The following is a 14,900-nucleotide window of genomic DNA, read 5'->3' as shown; positions in this document are numbered from 1 at the left end:
CCTACTGTGTACAAAAGAAAAAAAGCCAACAAAATAATCTCTATCTCTGAATAACTGACATTCAGAATGATATGAGGTATGTAAACACTGTGTAAACCTTTAAGTGCCATTCACATATGAGCTATTATGACTACTGGGTAATTTCATTATCGTTGTTCAGTCATTTTTAGTTGTGTCCAACTGTTTGTAACCCCATTTGGGATTTTCTTGGCAAAGATACTAGAGTGCTTTACCATTTCCTTCTCTAGGTCATTTTGCAGATGAGGAACTGAGGCAACTGAGGGTTGAGTGACTTGCCCAGAGTCACACAGCTAGTAAGTGTCTGAGGCCAGATTTCCACCCAAGAAGAGGAGTCTTCCTGACTCCAGACCTGGCACTCTATTCACTGGAGCCACCCAGCTACCCTAGACTGGGTGATACAGTGAGTAAATAGTTATCTAAATGGAGGATATTTTGAGGAAAGAAAAAGTATTAACAATTAGGAAAATGAGGGAGCACTTCTTGAAGAAGGTAGATTTGAACTGAGTCTCAAAGAAAGCTAGGGTTCCTTAGAGGCAATGCTATTTACATTCACTGTGAGCCTGGCATTGTGGTTGGTATTGGGAGTACAAAGACTAAGGTGTAAAATCCCTGCCCTCAAGGATCTTACAGTCTATTCTATGAGACAATATGTATATAAAGAAAAATAGACAAAGCAAATATGGAGTAATTTCAAGGGGGAAGGCACTAACAGCTTGGGGGAGGGGTTCAGGAAAGTAAAATGTTAGTGGCGCTAACTCTGAAGGAAACTTGAGACTCCTGATTCATAATTTTTTACTGCACAATAGTGTCCCATTTCCTTCATACATCCCAGTTTGTTCAGTCTTCTCCTAGGTGATGGACAACCATTTTTTTTCTAGTACAAATAGAAATAAAAATACGTGTATTCACATATATACAGTATATATGTATACATAATATATATGTCTATACAAATATGTATTATATATATGCATATATACATGTTGTTGTTCAGTCATTTTTCAGTCATGTCCAACTCTTATTGATCCTGTTTGGGGTTTTCTTGATAAAGATACTAGAATGGTTTGCAATTCCCTTTTCCAGCTCATTTTACAGATGAGGAAATGGAGGAAAACAAGGTTAAGTGATTTGCCCAGGGTCACTCAGCTAGTAATTGTCTGAGATCAGATTTGAACTCAAGAAGATGAGTCTTCCTGACTCTAGACCTGGCATTCTATTCACTGCACCACTTAGCTGCCCATATATGTGTGTGCATGTATATGTGTTTGTATATATGTGTGCATAGGTGTGTGTGTATGCAGATACAGATATATTATAAAACTTCAGATGACCTTGGAAAGGAACATAGAACAAACATTTTTTGTCTGTCAATTCCCTTGTGAGATGCCTTGGATTTCATATGAGATTTTATGCCTTGTTGAGCATGTTTATTTGATCATCTTCTTTGTTGCTGGCTATTAAATGTATTATATATACATAGTGATTAAATATATTTTATATACGTGGTATGTGTGTGTGTGTGTATAATTACAGGCTGTGGATCTTTTAAAAGTTAACCGGGGAGAAGGGGCTTAAATTGAAGTCAGGTGCTTAGCCTTAAAAGGAACAAGGCAGTAGCTCTACAATGAAATGCTAATGAGTTTTTCATCTGCGCAAGTGGACTGTGGTATATTACCAACAATGAAAGTCAGGCAAAAAGTAATGGAAAATCTTTCATCCAAGAAATGTATACTCACAAGAGGAGCAGGGCTGGCCAGGTTGCAAGACAGAGGGATGGCTGACACGCATCTGGAGAAAGCCCAACTACACATCAACTAATTTAAAGGGAACCATTACAGTGACACTGATATGTATCAATGCAGTCATTTTTGCCATGGAGAGGCAGGTTTTCATAAAATTAAAATTTAGTGTTTGGAATTCTTCCTTCTAATAAAGCTAAGATTTCTTTGTCTTGGGAGAATGTTCTTTAGATTCCCCTATTCCAATAACCAAATGTTAATTCTTGGAGGAAGAGGAGGAGAGAGAAAACCGGATCTGGAAACTTCTAGAAGGTCTAAGGTAGAATCTCAGCTCTGCTACTTACTATGTGACCCTCTGTGAGTTTCTTTATGTCTCTGGTCCTCAGTTTCCCCATCAGTAAGATGAGGAGGAATGAACTAAAGGATCTCGTGACCCTAGGATGTTATATCATGTGACAGGTTTGTAGAACATTACATACATATTCTGGACAATAATATCTAGTGTATCAATTGAGAGGTAAGAGAGCTGATGAGTCAAAAATATCAAGTTTTATTTCATTCTTTGGCCCATACAAACTGTGTAATCACAAGCATGTCATACAACCTCCAAATGCTCCCAGACAACTCTGGAAAACTATAAGTTATAGATGAGATGCTGATCAACTTTGGTGAAAAGAATGTCCATACCGGAAGTTCTTGGCACTGATGAAAGCACAGCTCTGAACAACAACAAAAAAACTAGTTTGTACTAAGGGGTAAAAATTTGGGGCTTGGAATTAGGAAGATTCATCTTCCTGCATTTAAATTCAACCTCAGACACTTAGTAACTGTGTGACTGTGGGCAAGTCACTTCACCCTGTTTGTCTCAATTTCCTCATCTGTAAAATGAACTAGAGAAGGAAATAGCAAACCATTCTAGTATCTCTGCCAAAAAAATCCCAAATAGGGTCACAAGAGTTGGACATGACTGAAAAATAACTGAACAATAATAACAGATCCAATTTAACACCCAGAACTTAGCACAATGCCTGACACGTAGTAGATGCTAAATAGTAGTTAACATTTACATAGCACTTAATATATAAATGCACTTTACAAGTATTATCTCACTGGGTCCTCATAACAACCCTGAAAGGTAGGTGCTATTATTATTCTGATTTTACAGATGAGGAAACTGAGGTAAACAGATTAAGGTCACATGGCTAGTAAATGTCTGAGGCTACATTTGAATCAGGTCTTCCTGATTATGTCCTGGCACTCTATCCACTGTGCCATCTAGGTGTCCCTGTTCAATAAATGTTTATTAACTGACTGACTGATTTATAAGCCTCAACTTACAAAGGCATGGTATTTAGCATTTAAAAGTCCATTGCTGGAAGTGGGATCATGTTTTCCCTTAAACAGTGTTGCGAAAGACATAAGGTTTCTAAGCTGATTTAACCTGTCATATAGCTAGACTACAAGAAAAAACCTCATCAGACTCTTATGCCCAACTACCTCCTGGACAGCTCCTATTGGGCACTCCCCAGGCGTTTCAAGCTCCCCATGACCAAGCCAGAATGCCTATTTTCACTGCCACTTATCCCTTTTCCTTAACTTCTCCATTTCTCTTGAAGGCATCTAACTTCCAAGTCATCCTTGGCTCTTCCTTCTTCCTTCTTTCATATTACTCATCTTCGTGCATTCTTAGTTCCATTCACACTGGCTGGCCAGCTGTTGCCTCTTTGAGAGAATGTCTCCAACCTCTTGCAATTATACTGTATCCCTTTGCCTACATTTTGCATTTATTTACTTATACACACATCATATCATCTCCAGTAGAACGTAAAGTCCTTGAGAGTGGGGACTAAATGTTAGTTACTATTAGTTATTTCTTATTATTATTATCATCATCTTTTATTTCTGTATAACCTGAACCTAGCATAGCACTTTGCACATAGTAAGTGTTTAACAGATGTTTGTTGAATGTATAAAGTTGTTTTAATGGACAAATGTTCTGATTTTCATCAAGGGCACCAGGACATGATGCTAAGGGGGAAAGAAAGGAAAAGGGAAAGAAAAACATTTTTAAGCACTTAATATGTACCAAGAACTGTGCTAAGAACTTTGCAAATATCTCATTTTATCCTCAGAACAACCTTGAGACATAGGTGCTATGATTATCTTTCTTTTACAGTTGAGGAAACTGAAGCGGATAAAGATTAAATGACTTGCCCAGGGCCACATGGCTAGTTAGGGTCTGAGCTAGAGTTGAACTCAGGTCTTCCTACCTCCAGGTCCAATGCTCATGTAGCTGCCTCTTCCTCTCCAGAGGATTTATGGAAGAAAGGATGGAAGTGAAAGCAAAACAAGACAAGAAGGCATGAATGGGTTACAATCTGCTCTAGGGGAGGGGGTGACGTACACATCAATGACACCATGATTCCACTCAAGTGTCCTGGAGAGGAGACAGACTCTTGCGAGAAATTAACTACTTTTGGAATGTAATCAACAATAGCAAATTCCATGCTCAAGTAGCAACATGCTTCTTCTTGATGAGCTCACCTAGGAAGAACAATTTCTAAAAGAAAATTATGCTATTTCATGGGCATTTCAACATGGAGATATTAAAATAATATTCTCCAGGTACGAAACCATTCTGCAATATCCATAGCAATATAGCATGCCATATGTTATGGGGTATGGGAAACACAGGATCCATTTCTTATCAGAGATTTTGGCTTAACGTTAGTTTGACTGAAAAATACATTTTGGATGAAAATTATTCTAACTGATATGTACTCAAGGTACAAGAATGAGACAGGCTTCTTTGAGAAAAAGGGTTCTATTTCACTGAGACATCTAATCCCACAAGCCGCTGCACATCAGTAGCCAAGGTAGTGAGGTTTATATAGATTTCATTTTTCATTTCAAATACTGAGTTTTGAGCCTACAGGACTGTCAAGAGTGTTAAATAAAAATTCTATACATTGAGTATAGAGAGAGTTTCTCAGTTATATACATGAAAATGAAGTCTAAGCAACTTTTGGGGGTGGGAGGAAGAATCATTAATCATGAATCATTAATCAAATGTTTATAATATTATATTTATAATTACATTATATTTATAAATGTTATGTTTATAATATTATAATATAAATCAAGCAAAGACAGGATGACCACTTTCTGGGTGTGCTATAAAGGGGATGTTTGATTAGGGATGGACTGGGGGAGATGGTTTCTGACATCCTTTCAAACTCTGAGTCTATGATTCTGTAAGAAGGGATGCTAGGACACCTGAGAAAGAGGTTTGGAATATCAAGGTCCATGACATTTCTCTTACCCAGCAAAAGCCCAGGTTGTAAGTTTAGTAAAGGTCACAAATGTGTATGTTTCTGCCTGAAGAACTGAATTTGTAAATGGCCCTGGACAATATTCTTCCAGGACAGTTCCCACATGTGTAAACTAAGTCCTTTCAGGGCACCAATGAGTAGATTGCTAAGCAAGCTCTTCAAGATAATTGAAGTACTCAGAAACAACAGTTCTCTGTACAGTGGCAGATATTTCATCTCCTGGCCTCAGAGATTTGGCAATTCTATAACTCTGAATCCTTGGCTTGCTCCTAGAAATTGGTATCTCAGTCTCTCTTGCCTCATAGGAAGTTATCGGAGAAACATGAAATGAAATTGTAAGCCAAAAATAAGCCTTCAGTTTGAATGACAATGCAATACCTTCCTTGCCTCCAAATAGCAAACGTTAAGCAGCATGGATCCCAAGGTTTCACTCTCCCCAGGCACTGACATCAAAAAGTTTACTCTGATTTTTATTTTAATGGATCTGTGATTTCATCAGTTTTTGTTGCTGTTCAGTTGTGTTTGGTTCTTCATGACCCCATTTGGGGTTTTCTTAGTAAAGATACTGAAGCAGTTTGCCATTTCCTTCTCCGGTTCATTTTATAGATGAGGAAATGGAAGGAAACAGGGTTAAGTGACTTGTCCAGGGTCACAGAGCTAGAAAGTGTCTGAGGCCAGATTTGAACTCAAGAAGATAAGTCTTCCTGATTTCAAGCCCGGCACTCTATCTACTGCACCACCTGCTCCCCACCCCCAATTTCATCAATACAGATTCAGAATTTTACTCCTCTCCCACACTGTTCCATTCTCATCCTTGTTTCCCCAAATATCCATCCCTGGTAGAGGCTCTCCCTTCACACATGGCTCGTCTAGTATCTTGGGGCAGGGGTACCAAGAGACGATTTGGGTCATCCATCTGTTGTCTTTCCCTCTCCTTATATGACTGGACCACCTCCTTTTCCAGGCTTAATTGTCACTGATAATGCTATTTTCTATGACTCATCAGCTCCAAATAATCACAGAGTGCCAAATAATCAGACAAGCGCCAAGAGCAATAGATTTGGAGTTAGAAGACTCAGGTTTGAATCTCAGCTTTGCTACTTATTAACTGTAAACCCTTGCATGATTCAATTCAACTCAATTTAACACAATTAACTAACAAAAAAAAGATTTATCATGTATCTATTATGGACTAGACTCTGGGGATACAAAGGCAAAACTGAAACAAGAGAAGACTAAAGACTAGGAGAATCAGGAGAGGCTTGGAGGTGCCTTTTTACAATAGTTCACATTTGTATAACACTAAAGGTTTGCAAAGAGATGTGTATGTATACACATGTGTGTACACACACACACACACACACACACACACATATATATACACTCATTTATTTATTTGATTCTTACATCAACTCTGTGTGATAGATGCTATTAGAATCCCCATTTTGCAGATGAGGAAACTGAAGTGATTCATCCATAGCCACACATCTAATAAGTGTCAGAGGTTGATTTTGAACCCAATCTTGGTGGAATACAAGACCAACATGCTGTCTGATCTCTACCGCTCTGAGGGAACACATCTCCGTGACTCAGAGTTCCTTCTCTATCAAACAGGAAAAACACCATCTGGGATACTTCTCTCACATGGTTGCTTGTGGAAAGCATCAAATGAGATAAAGGATGTAAATAACTTTGCTTAAAGCAGTAGATAAATGCCGATTATTTTTATTAATTTGCTTCCCCCAAATCCTAGGAAGTCTAGTGGGCATAGTCATTGCCATCATTGGTTTCTTGTCCCTAGCCATTCGTGTTCTCTTCCCCTTCCAATTTACTTATCCGGGTAACTGTCACAGCCCCAGCTAAGCTCCTTGCGGGCACAGGAGGCTTTTCTTCTTGTCTCTGTGTTCTCAGTGCCCTGCACAAAGTAAGTAGTTAATAAATGCCTATTGGATTGGGTCCAGCTAGTGGTTATATATTACTTCAGGTTTAAGTCAAGGCTTCTCTTATAACCTGAGGCCATATAAGTAGGTGGAAGCTGGGGGAAGGGCCAAGAGTTAATGAAAAATAGTCTTTTTTTTCGAAGGAGAGGCAGGGAACCAAAGATAGTATCTAGAATCAGACAACCAGGATTCAAGTCCCAGCTCAGCTCCCTCCTGTCTATGTGACCTTAGTCAAGTCCTTAACTTGTCTGAAGCTGGATTTCCTCACCCAAAAAATTATGAATAATGATACTTGAAAGGATTATTGGGAGGAAACTGCTTTGCAAACTTTAAAGCACTATAGAAATGTGTTAACTCCCCACATAAGAATAGAGCTCAGGATGGGACTTGCAATTTCATTAGTATAACTGAGAAAATATGCTCTCCCAGTTCAGGTCAGAATCTTCTCTGTAGTTTATGGCCTGAGAGAGTTGCCAAGAGCCCTGAGAGGGTAACTAAGTGACCTGTCCAGGGTCACACAGCCAACACAGGGTAGAAATGGGATTAAAATGCAGGTTGAGTACAACCCTGTGTTTTCCTGAACAATGACCTTGTTGTTGCCTGCCACCACCTTCACTTTTATTCCTTTTTCTACTTCCCACCGTATATTTTTCCATGGGATACTCCCTCTGCTTCTGTCCTATTTCCTGCCTTAGGTTCTTACAGTCTGAGACTAGAAAGCTGGCCTGACAGCCTGTGGACTCCCCCCTTCTATTGCAGTACCCCATTCTCCAGCTGGGGTCACCCAAAAAGACCAGATTTCTCCTTGCCAAATTCAGCTGATATATAGAGTTGGGAGTGGGGGTGGGGGTAGGGGAAAAACAATATGAAAATTGTGACAGCTTCAACCTCTGTCCCAATAAGCCTAAGCTTCAGCATTTGTAAATATGTGACTGGTACGGATATTATTTTAGAAACAGGCAAAGACTACACCCCCAGATCATCACCTAAAATCACATAAACAAAGTACCATTGCCAAGGGCAAACAGGTGTCAGGGCTCTCCTATCCGTAGCCAAAAAGGAAGCAGCCCTTCCCTAGGGAGACTAAAGTCAGTCACTCAACAGAAACATTTTAAGTCATCCGGCAACTACTAGATTGCCTCCATGAAGGCAAGGGAAGAAGGGGAAGAAGAGGAAGAAGGAGGAGAAGAAAGAGATAAAAACGGAGAAAGAGAAGAAGGAGGAGGAAGAAGATGAAGAAAAAAAAGAAGAGGAGGAAGAAGAAGAGGAAAAGAAAAAGAGGAAGAGGAGGAGAAAGAAGAAGAAATCATTTATATAATGCCTCACATGTCTCACAATGGTCCCATGAACTAGATGTAACCATAATAATTATTATTATCCTCATTTTCCAGGGGTCACAGAGTCAACATGTGTCACAGACAAGGCTTGAATTCAGGTCTTCCTGACTACAAAGCTAGTTGTCTATCCGCTATCCCATCCTGCCTCTTGAAACTCCAAACAAAATGGTAAAATTCAAACTCGATTTGTAAAGTTCATCTGTTCAACAAATATTTATTTAGTTGCCCTGAGTGAAGATTACTCAGGTGCCAAGAGCTGAGTGAATGAGTTTGAATTTTACAATTTTTATTTGGAGTTTCAAGAGGTAGGATGGGATAGCAGATACACTAGCTTTGTAGTCAGGAAGACCTGAATTCAAGCGTTGCCTGTGATACATATTGCTCTGTGACCCCTGGGAAATGCATATCCTCCCAGTGCTTCTGGCAGCTCTTCCAGATCATACAATCCAAAAGAGCTGCTGATCTGAATCAGGAATATCCACACAGGGACTCCCTGTGCCAACACCAGAGGTCCAGATGAAAATAAAAATAGATTTATCCTGTATTTTGTTGATTTTTTTATTGGCATTTGTTAAGGTGGTGCAGGGGATAGAGTACCAGGCCTAAAGTCAGAAAGACTCGTTTTCCTCAGTTCAAATCTGACCATAGGCCCTTACTAGCTATGTGACCCTGAGCAAGGCACTTAACCCTGTTTGCCTCAGTTTCCCCATCTGTAAAATGAGCTGGAGAAGGAAATGGCAAACCACTCCAGTATCTTTGCCAAGAAAAACCCAAATGGGATCACGAAGAGTCAGACACAACTGAAAAACAACTGAACGACAAATTTGTTAAGAGTGGAAGTTTACTCCTGCACTAAAGTCCGACTGATACCTCATCCTGGTATGGAGATAACCCCCCACTAGTTTATGCAAGTGGATCGCAAGCTCTTTCTTTGTACCATCAGAGATCAACACAATGCCTGGCACATGGTAAACAATATAGTCTATAGTAATAAATGCTTATTGGCTAACTGACAAGTTACAAAGGTGGAAAGGGTCCAAGGAAGAGCCCAGGGGCGAACTGTATGCCTGCCCTCCAAAGCTTACTCAGATCAAGTGTGGGGAGGCTGATCATCAGATGGTCATGGGATGAGAAGGTTTTTTTGGCAGCAGCATCTGTCAAAGACCATTTAATGATTAAGTAAGTGACGATCAGTTTCTCCTGATTCCCTCGCTCTTCCATGCTGTGCCACACTGCTCCCTATGGACAGATCTGGAAAGTCCCTTAGGTCTTAGCACAGTGCTCCCCACGCAGGGCTGCTAAATAAATGAGGACTCATCACCAGCACTGATGAACAGATCATCAACATAAATGCAATCATGGACCCTTCAAGTTGAAGATGAATTTACCAAAATATGCTAAGGATTAAACCTATGATTTTGTTGGTGTTGGGAATTCACTGATGATGAAAACTCTTCTGCCAATTCAGGCTAGCATTTTCTTTGTGATTTATACTTTTAGAGAGTTGCCTACAACACCCAAGAAGGTAAATGACTTGCCCAGGGTCACATAGCCAGTATGTGTCAGAGGTTGGACTAGAACCCAGGTCTTAAATCTCTAAGAATATTAACAATAATAACAGATAATTTACAGGAGGCCCTGAACAGCAATCACACAGGATGGGCAGGGCTTCATTCTGCATTATTGGAGTAGAAATGTATATCCATAGAATTATAGAGCCTTCAAAATAATAACAATACTCCAATATGCCAATGGATCTATGATCCCATCAATATGGCCATACCCTCCAACAATGCAGACTGAAGCTCATCCATAACTGACCATCTTACTCCACTCCTGTCAATTCTATACCATGCAGACTTGGCCATGGGGAGTCTAGCCAATACGTTGACTTTCCTTAAATTCTCCTGACATTCTAAGTTTTTCAATGGAGCACACAGGTTACCAGGAAATAAGGAAAAAATAAATAAAGTGGAAAAAAGTGACCAAAGAAAGGAATGGGAAATAAACCCTACAAAATGGAGCTGATATTGGCATCTGGGAATAGTAACCAAGGGGGGAAATGAAAAATTCTAGGAATCAAGGAATTGAATTTTACAATTTTATTTGGAGTTTCAAGAGGTAGGATGGGATAGCAGATACACCAGGAAATCAAGGGCTATTAACTAGACCCTATTCATGTGTAAAACTAATTTTTCCTGAACATCTATATCTATATTTATATGTGTGTGTGTGTATACATACATATATATATATACATACACACACATATATATATATATACACACATGTATATATATAAATTCTTGGCAGGAAAGTTGGTGCCCAACATGGATTTTACTACCTTTCTTCTCACAATATTTATAGCTCAAGTTATTGGAAATTTTGGAGTGAATGAAACCAGCCAAACCAAGGAAGATATATCATTCCACCTTTGGTTGTTAATTTATAAAGACTTTGGATCCTATCGATTAAACAGAATTATGATTCACTTGGAAAATTTTATTTGTACAGCAAAACAGAACCCTTGGCTATCTATCAGAGATGGCACTCTGCCCTCTGGCCAGGAAGTTAATAGTTAAAATAAAAGAAGGCACGATCAATGAAAGAGATTCAGTTGTCAGACACAAGTGAAGATAAACTCTTTAAAAGACTTGGGAATAAAACGCATACCAGAAAGAATGAGTTAAATGGGAATGTATGAATGAAAGAAAAAACATTTATTAAGAGAGGCATCTAGGTTGCACAGTGAATAGAATGGTGCACCTGAAGTCAGGAAGATCTAAATTTTAATCTTGCCTCAAACACATACTAGTTATGTGACCTTGGGAAAGTCACTCAACCTTTCTCAGCCTCAGTTTCCTTACCCATAAAATGAGGATAATAGTACCTACTGATGTGACCAATAAGAAGGAGAACTAGACATTTTCTCTGATCCTTACCATCTCAATACTCTCCAAAATAAGAATTATAAGCAAAAAGTAATGTAGTTGTAGGTTCCTCCACATACTAAGATATCAAGAACCCTAAGAGGAAACAACTTGATGAATTAAGCAGAGAAGCCTAATCCCTAATGCTTAAGGTGTCCATTAAGTATCCCTTCCCCAGCCAGCTCCTACACCCTGGCTGGGCAGCACAACCCAACCAAAGCCTCGTGTTCTGGGCAGCAATTCTCCTGACTGTTGTTGTAGTCTCTGCCATGACACCTCCTTGCCCCTGCCATTTCCCTACCATTCTGTGGCAATAGGCAATGGAACTCAACTCTGCCCTGCTTCCCAGAGGCAGATGTGGAGACATAGGAAAGTAGAAATATGCTTCACCTAGGCCAACAGCACACTGTAAGCAGTGCTCAGCCAGAGAACTAAATCAGAGAGACAACTGGGGCCAGGCACTAGTTTATGTATGGGGTTGTACTAGACCCAAAGGAAGGGGAACTGGCATTCAGCTGAGGGTCCATTCTCTCCTCTCAGAAGTCTCTTGGGGAAGGGACTGAAGCTGATGAAAAGTGAATTCCCCAGAAGATTTAAAAAGTTTTGAGGTCTATTCCTTAGGCATTCACCTTCAGAGGAAGGAGTCAGAAAGTGAGAACTGGAGGAACACAAGTGTGGGAAATGAAATTGATCAATCAATAAACATTTATTAAGCATCTTCTATGTGCCAGGCACTATGCTAAGTGTTTGATATAAAGAAAGAGGCAAAAGAAAGTCCCTGCCCTCAAGGAGTTTACAGTCCAATCAGGGAGTTTGCCAAAGATCTCAAGAGGAAGGAAACTGTCAAAAAAAAAAAAACAAACATTGAGTGTGAGTAGATAAATTAACAGAGAAGCTATTAATAAGAAAGGGAAAGATGTCCTCCAAGGAATCTAAACCAGTCCAAATATCTCTGAAAAAAATATAGCAAGATAAAGGAAAATAGATCAACACGTGTGGATTCCCTAGAGAATTCTAACTCTGCCACATACTCCTTGGGTAACCTTGGGCAAACTTCTTAGTCTCCATTTCTTAATCTGTAGAATGGGAGCATCATAGTAGCTCAATTAAACAACTTATCAATATTTATTAAGTACCTACTATGTGCCAAGCACTGGGCTAAGAAGACTGCTAAGGACCTTTCACAGGTAAATCCTAAGAGCCTAGAGAAAAACAGGGCATCCTAAGGTATAAAAAAACCTAAGCAAGGGTAAGGAGAAGTATAAATAAGAAACCAAGATATGTTCAAAATTCTCCTATTTCTACTACGCACTCGTGCGCAAACACACACACACACACACACACACACACACACACATTATTGGGCATACCCAAAATACTTACATTTGGCATACCCAGCATGGAGTTAGGTACTCTAGAGTACAGAAAAAGCTTAAGGCTCAGCCCTGCCCAGAGAGAGCTGACAAATATAAGCTCATGAATTAGGACTGGAAAAGACTTCAAAGGTCATCTAGTCAGCCCCTTTCATAGATGAAGAAACCGAGGCCTAAAAAGGTGAAGGGATTCACTAAAGGTCATATAAATATTAGTTAAGATGCTAGGCTCACAGGCTTTAAGATTGGCCTCTAGTCTATCCTACCCCCCATTCTACAGATAAAGAAACTGAGGCCCAGAGAGGGGGAAATGCCTAGTCAAAAGTTAAATCACAGAGCTGGGATCTGAAGCCAGGCTGCCTGACTCCAAATCAGTATTTCTTTCCAGAATATCTCTCATAGTTAAATAGTCATACTTGAGTCCCGGATTCCTAAGCTCTCGGCCCCTATGCCCTCTGTAGCTCTTAGGCTTCCAAACTTTCATTTAATAACCAATGTGTTCTTTCACCCACAATGATATATAGTGGTGGGTGAGCAGCTGCCAGGGACAGTGGTCCTCTTATTTTTTGGCTCAGCCAGAGAAAGAGAATGCCTGTAGTGTTTACAGTTTGGATAATGGAATTGGTTTCATTACCTTGCCATGAAATTATGCTCAGAGATCTTTATCACACTCAGTACCATGAGGAGAAAGTATCCATGAAGAGCTCACAGCAGCTCTGGATGATTCTGTTTGCATTTGCACTAGAGGAAAAAATAGGTTCTTCTTTCATTATGAACAGTGGCACTCTCTTCTCAGACAATCTTAGACAGTGAACGTGTCAAAAATCTGCAGAAAGTCAATGCTTCAAGCAGAGAAAGGCAGAGCTCTCTTTAGGCACAGTGTACAATATATGGCTCTGTATGCTACCTATGTGGTCTTGGGCAATTCAGTGGAACCCTTCTAGGTCTTCACTTCCTCATATGCAAAATGAGAGTTGGATTAGAGGATCTCAGAGCGCCTTTCCAGATTTAAATCTGTGATGCTATAATTTTCTGATGATATGAGTTGACATCAAAAGTGTATGATCATCTCACTATGAGGGTTAAAAAAGGAGTCTGGTTTTTTGTCTCTCTTTGTATCTCTAGTACTTAGCACATTGCCTGGAAGGTAGTAAGTGCTTAATGAATGCTTCTTGACCCAGCCTGGACAGAGAACTCCAAGAAATCCAGGACCCTTCTTGCTCAAAAGTGAAACTGCCAAACAGTGTGTCAATTACACCATTGAATATACTGTGGGGACAAGAGATGACTTCTTCCTACTTCCTGTAAGGTGCTAGGGTGTCTGACATTTTGTTTCTCTTACCAACTGGAATCAGATTAACAGTGTAGCTCTCTAAGGAGCATATTAGGAAGTATCTTCACCATCATCTTTTGCTCAACTAACAGCCTGAAAGGTTCTAGCTGTTACTTCCTGGTTCTCATACCTAGTATTGTTTCTTTCCTCCTAAAACCACCCCCTTCCTAATTCCTTCCTTGTACTGCCTGTAATGCTTTCCTCCCACACTTCCACCTATTGAAGCTCCAGGGGTTCAGTTCCAAGTGCCAGCTCCCACAGGCAGCCTTTCCTGACTCCCCAGTAATTAGTTAGAGCTTCCATTGCTCTTCCAAAATGACTAAATGTATATTCTGATTTTAGTTCTTCTCCCTTAGTAGCTATATTCCCCTATATTTCCACTTTATCCTCTTCTTATAAATTACCTTCTATCTATTTTATACATACCAATACATATAGTCTTGTAAGTTCCTGGTGGGCAGACACTGTTTTATGTTTGTCTTTGTATCTTTGGCACCTAGAATGGTGCCCCATTTATTAATCACAGAGGAGGTGTTTAATAAATGTTTATTGATAAATATAGGCTCCTTGATTTTTTTTTTATCCCTGATGCTTAATACAATACCTGGTATATAACAGGATTTAAGAAATTTTATCTAATTTAATTAATCTTCAAATTTAATTCTCACTTTCATAATCAGAATTTTCTCAGTCAACCAGGCTGAGGTTGCATTTATTTACTTCACAATATGGGGTGTGTGTGTGTGTGTGGTGTGTGTGTGTGTGTGTGTGTGTGTGTGTGTGTGTGGTGAGGTTAAAGGGGAAGAGGGGATAAGGGAATAAAAAGGGATCTGTATGTTTCCTAAGCAAAACAGCTTTGAGTTCATCAACCAGTGTGCCATATTCCCTGAACCAA

General features: G+C 39.7%; 1 protein-coding gene across 3 annotated transcripts in view; it reads right to left on the bottom strand.

The window, feature by feature from the left end:
- Nucleotides 1–14,900, bottom strand: part of PLD1 (phospholipase D1) — a 261,073-nt gene that overhangs the window by 130,181 nt on the left and 115,992 nt on the right. The gene's annotated exons all lie outside the window — the stretch shown is intronic.

This window comes from Vombatus ursinus, unplaced genomic scaffold (assembly GCF_900497805.2).
Source record: "Vombatus ursinus unplaced genomic scaffold, bare-nosed wombat genome assembly UNPS02014810.1, whole genome shotgun sequence".
Classification (NCBI taxonomy): domain Eukaryota; kingdom Metazoa; phylum Chordata; class Mammalia; order Diprotodontia; family Vombatidae; genus Vombatus; species Vombatus ursinus.
The sequence above is the reverse complement of the archived record's forward strand: the minus strand, read 5'-3'. Positions and strand labels throughout refer to the sequence as shown.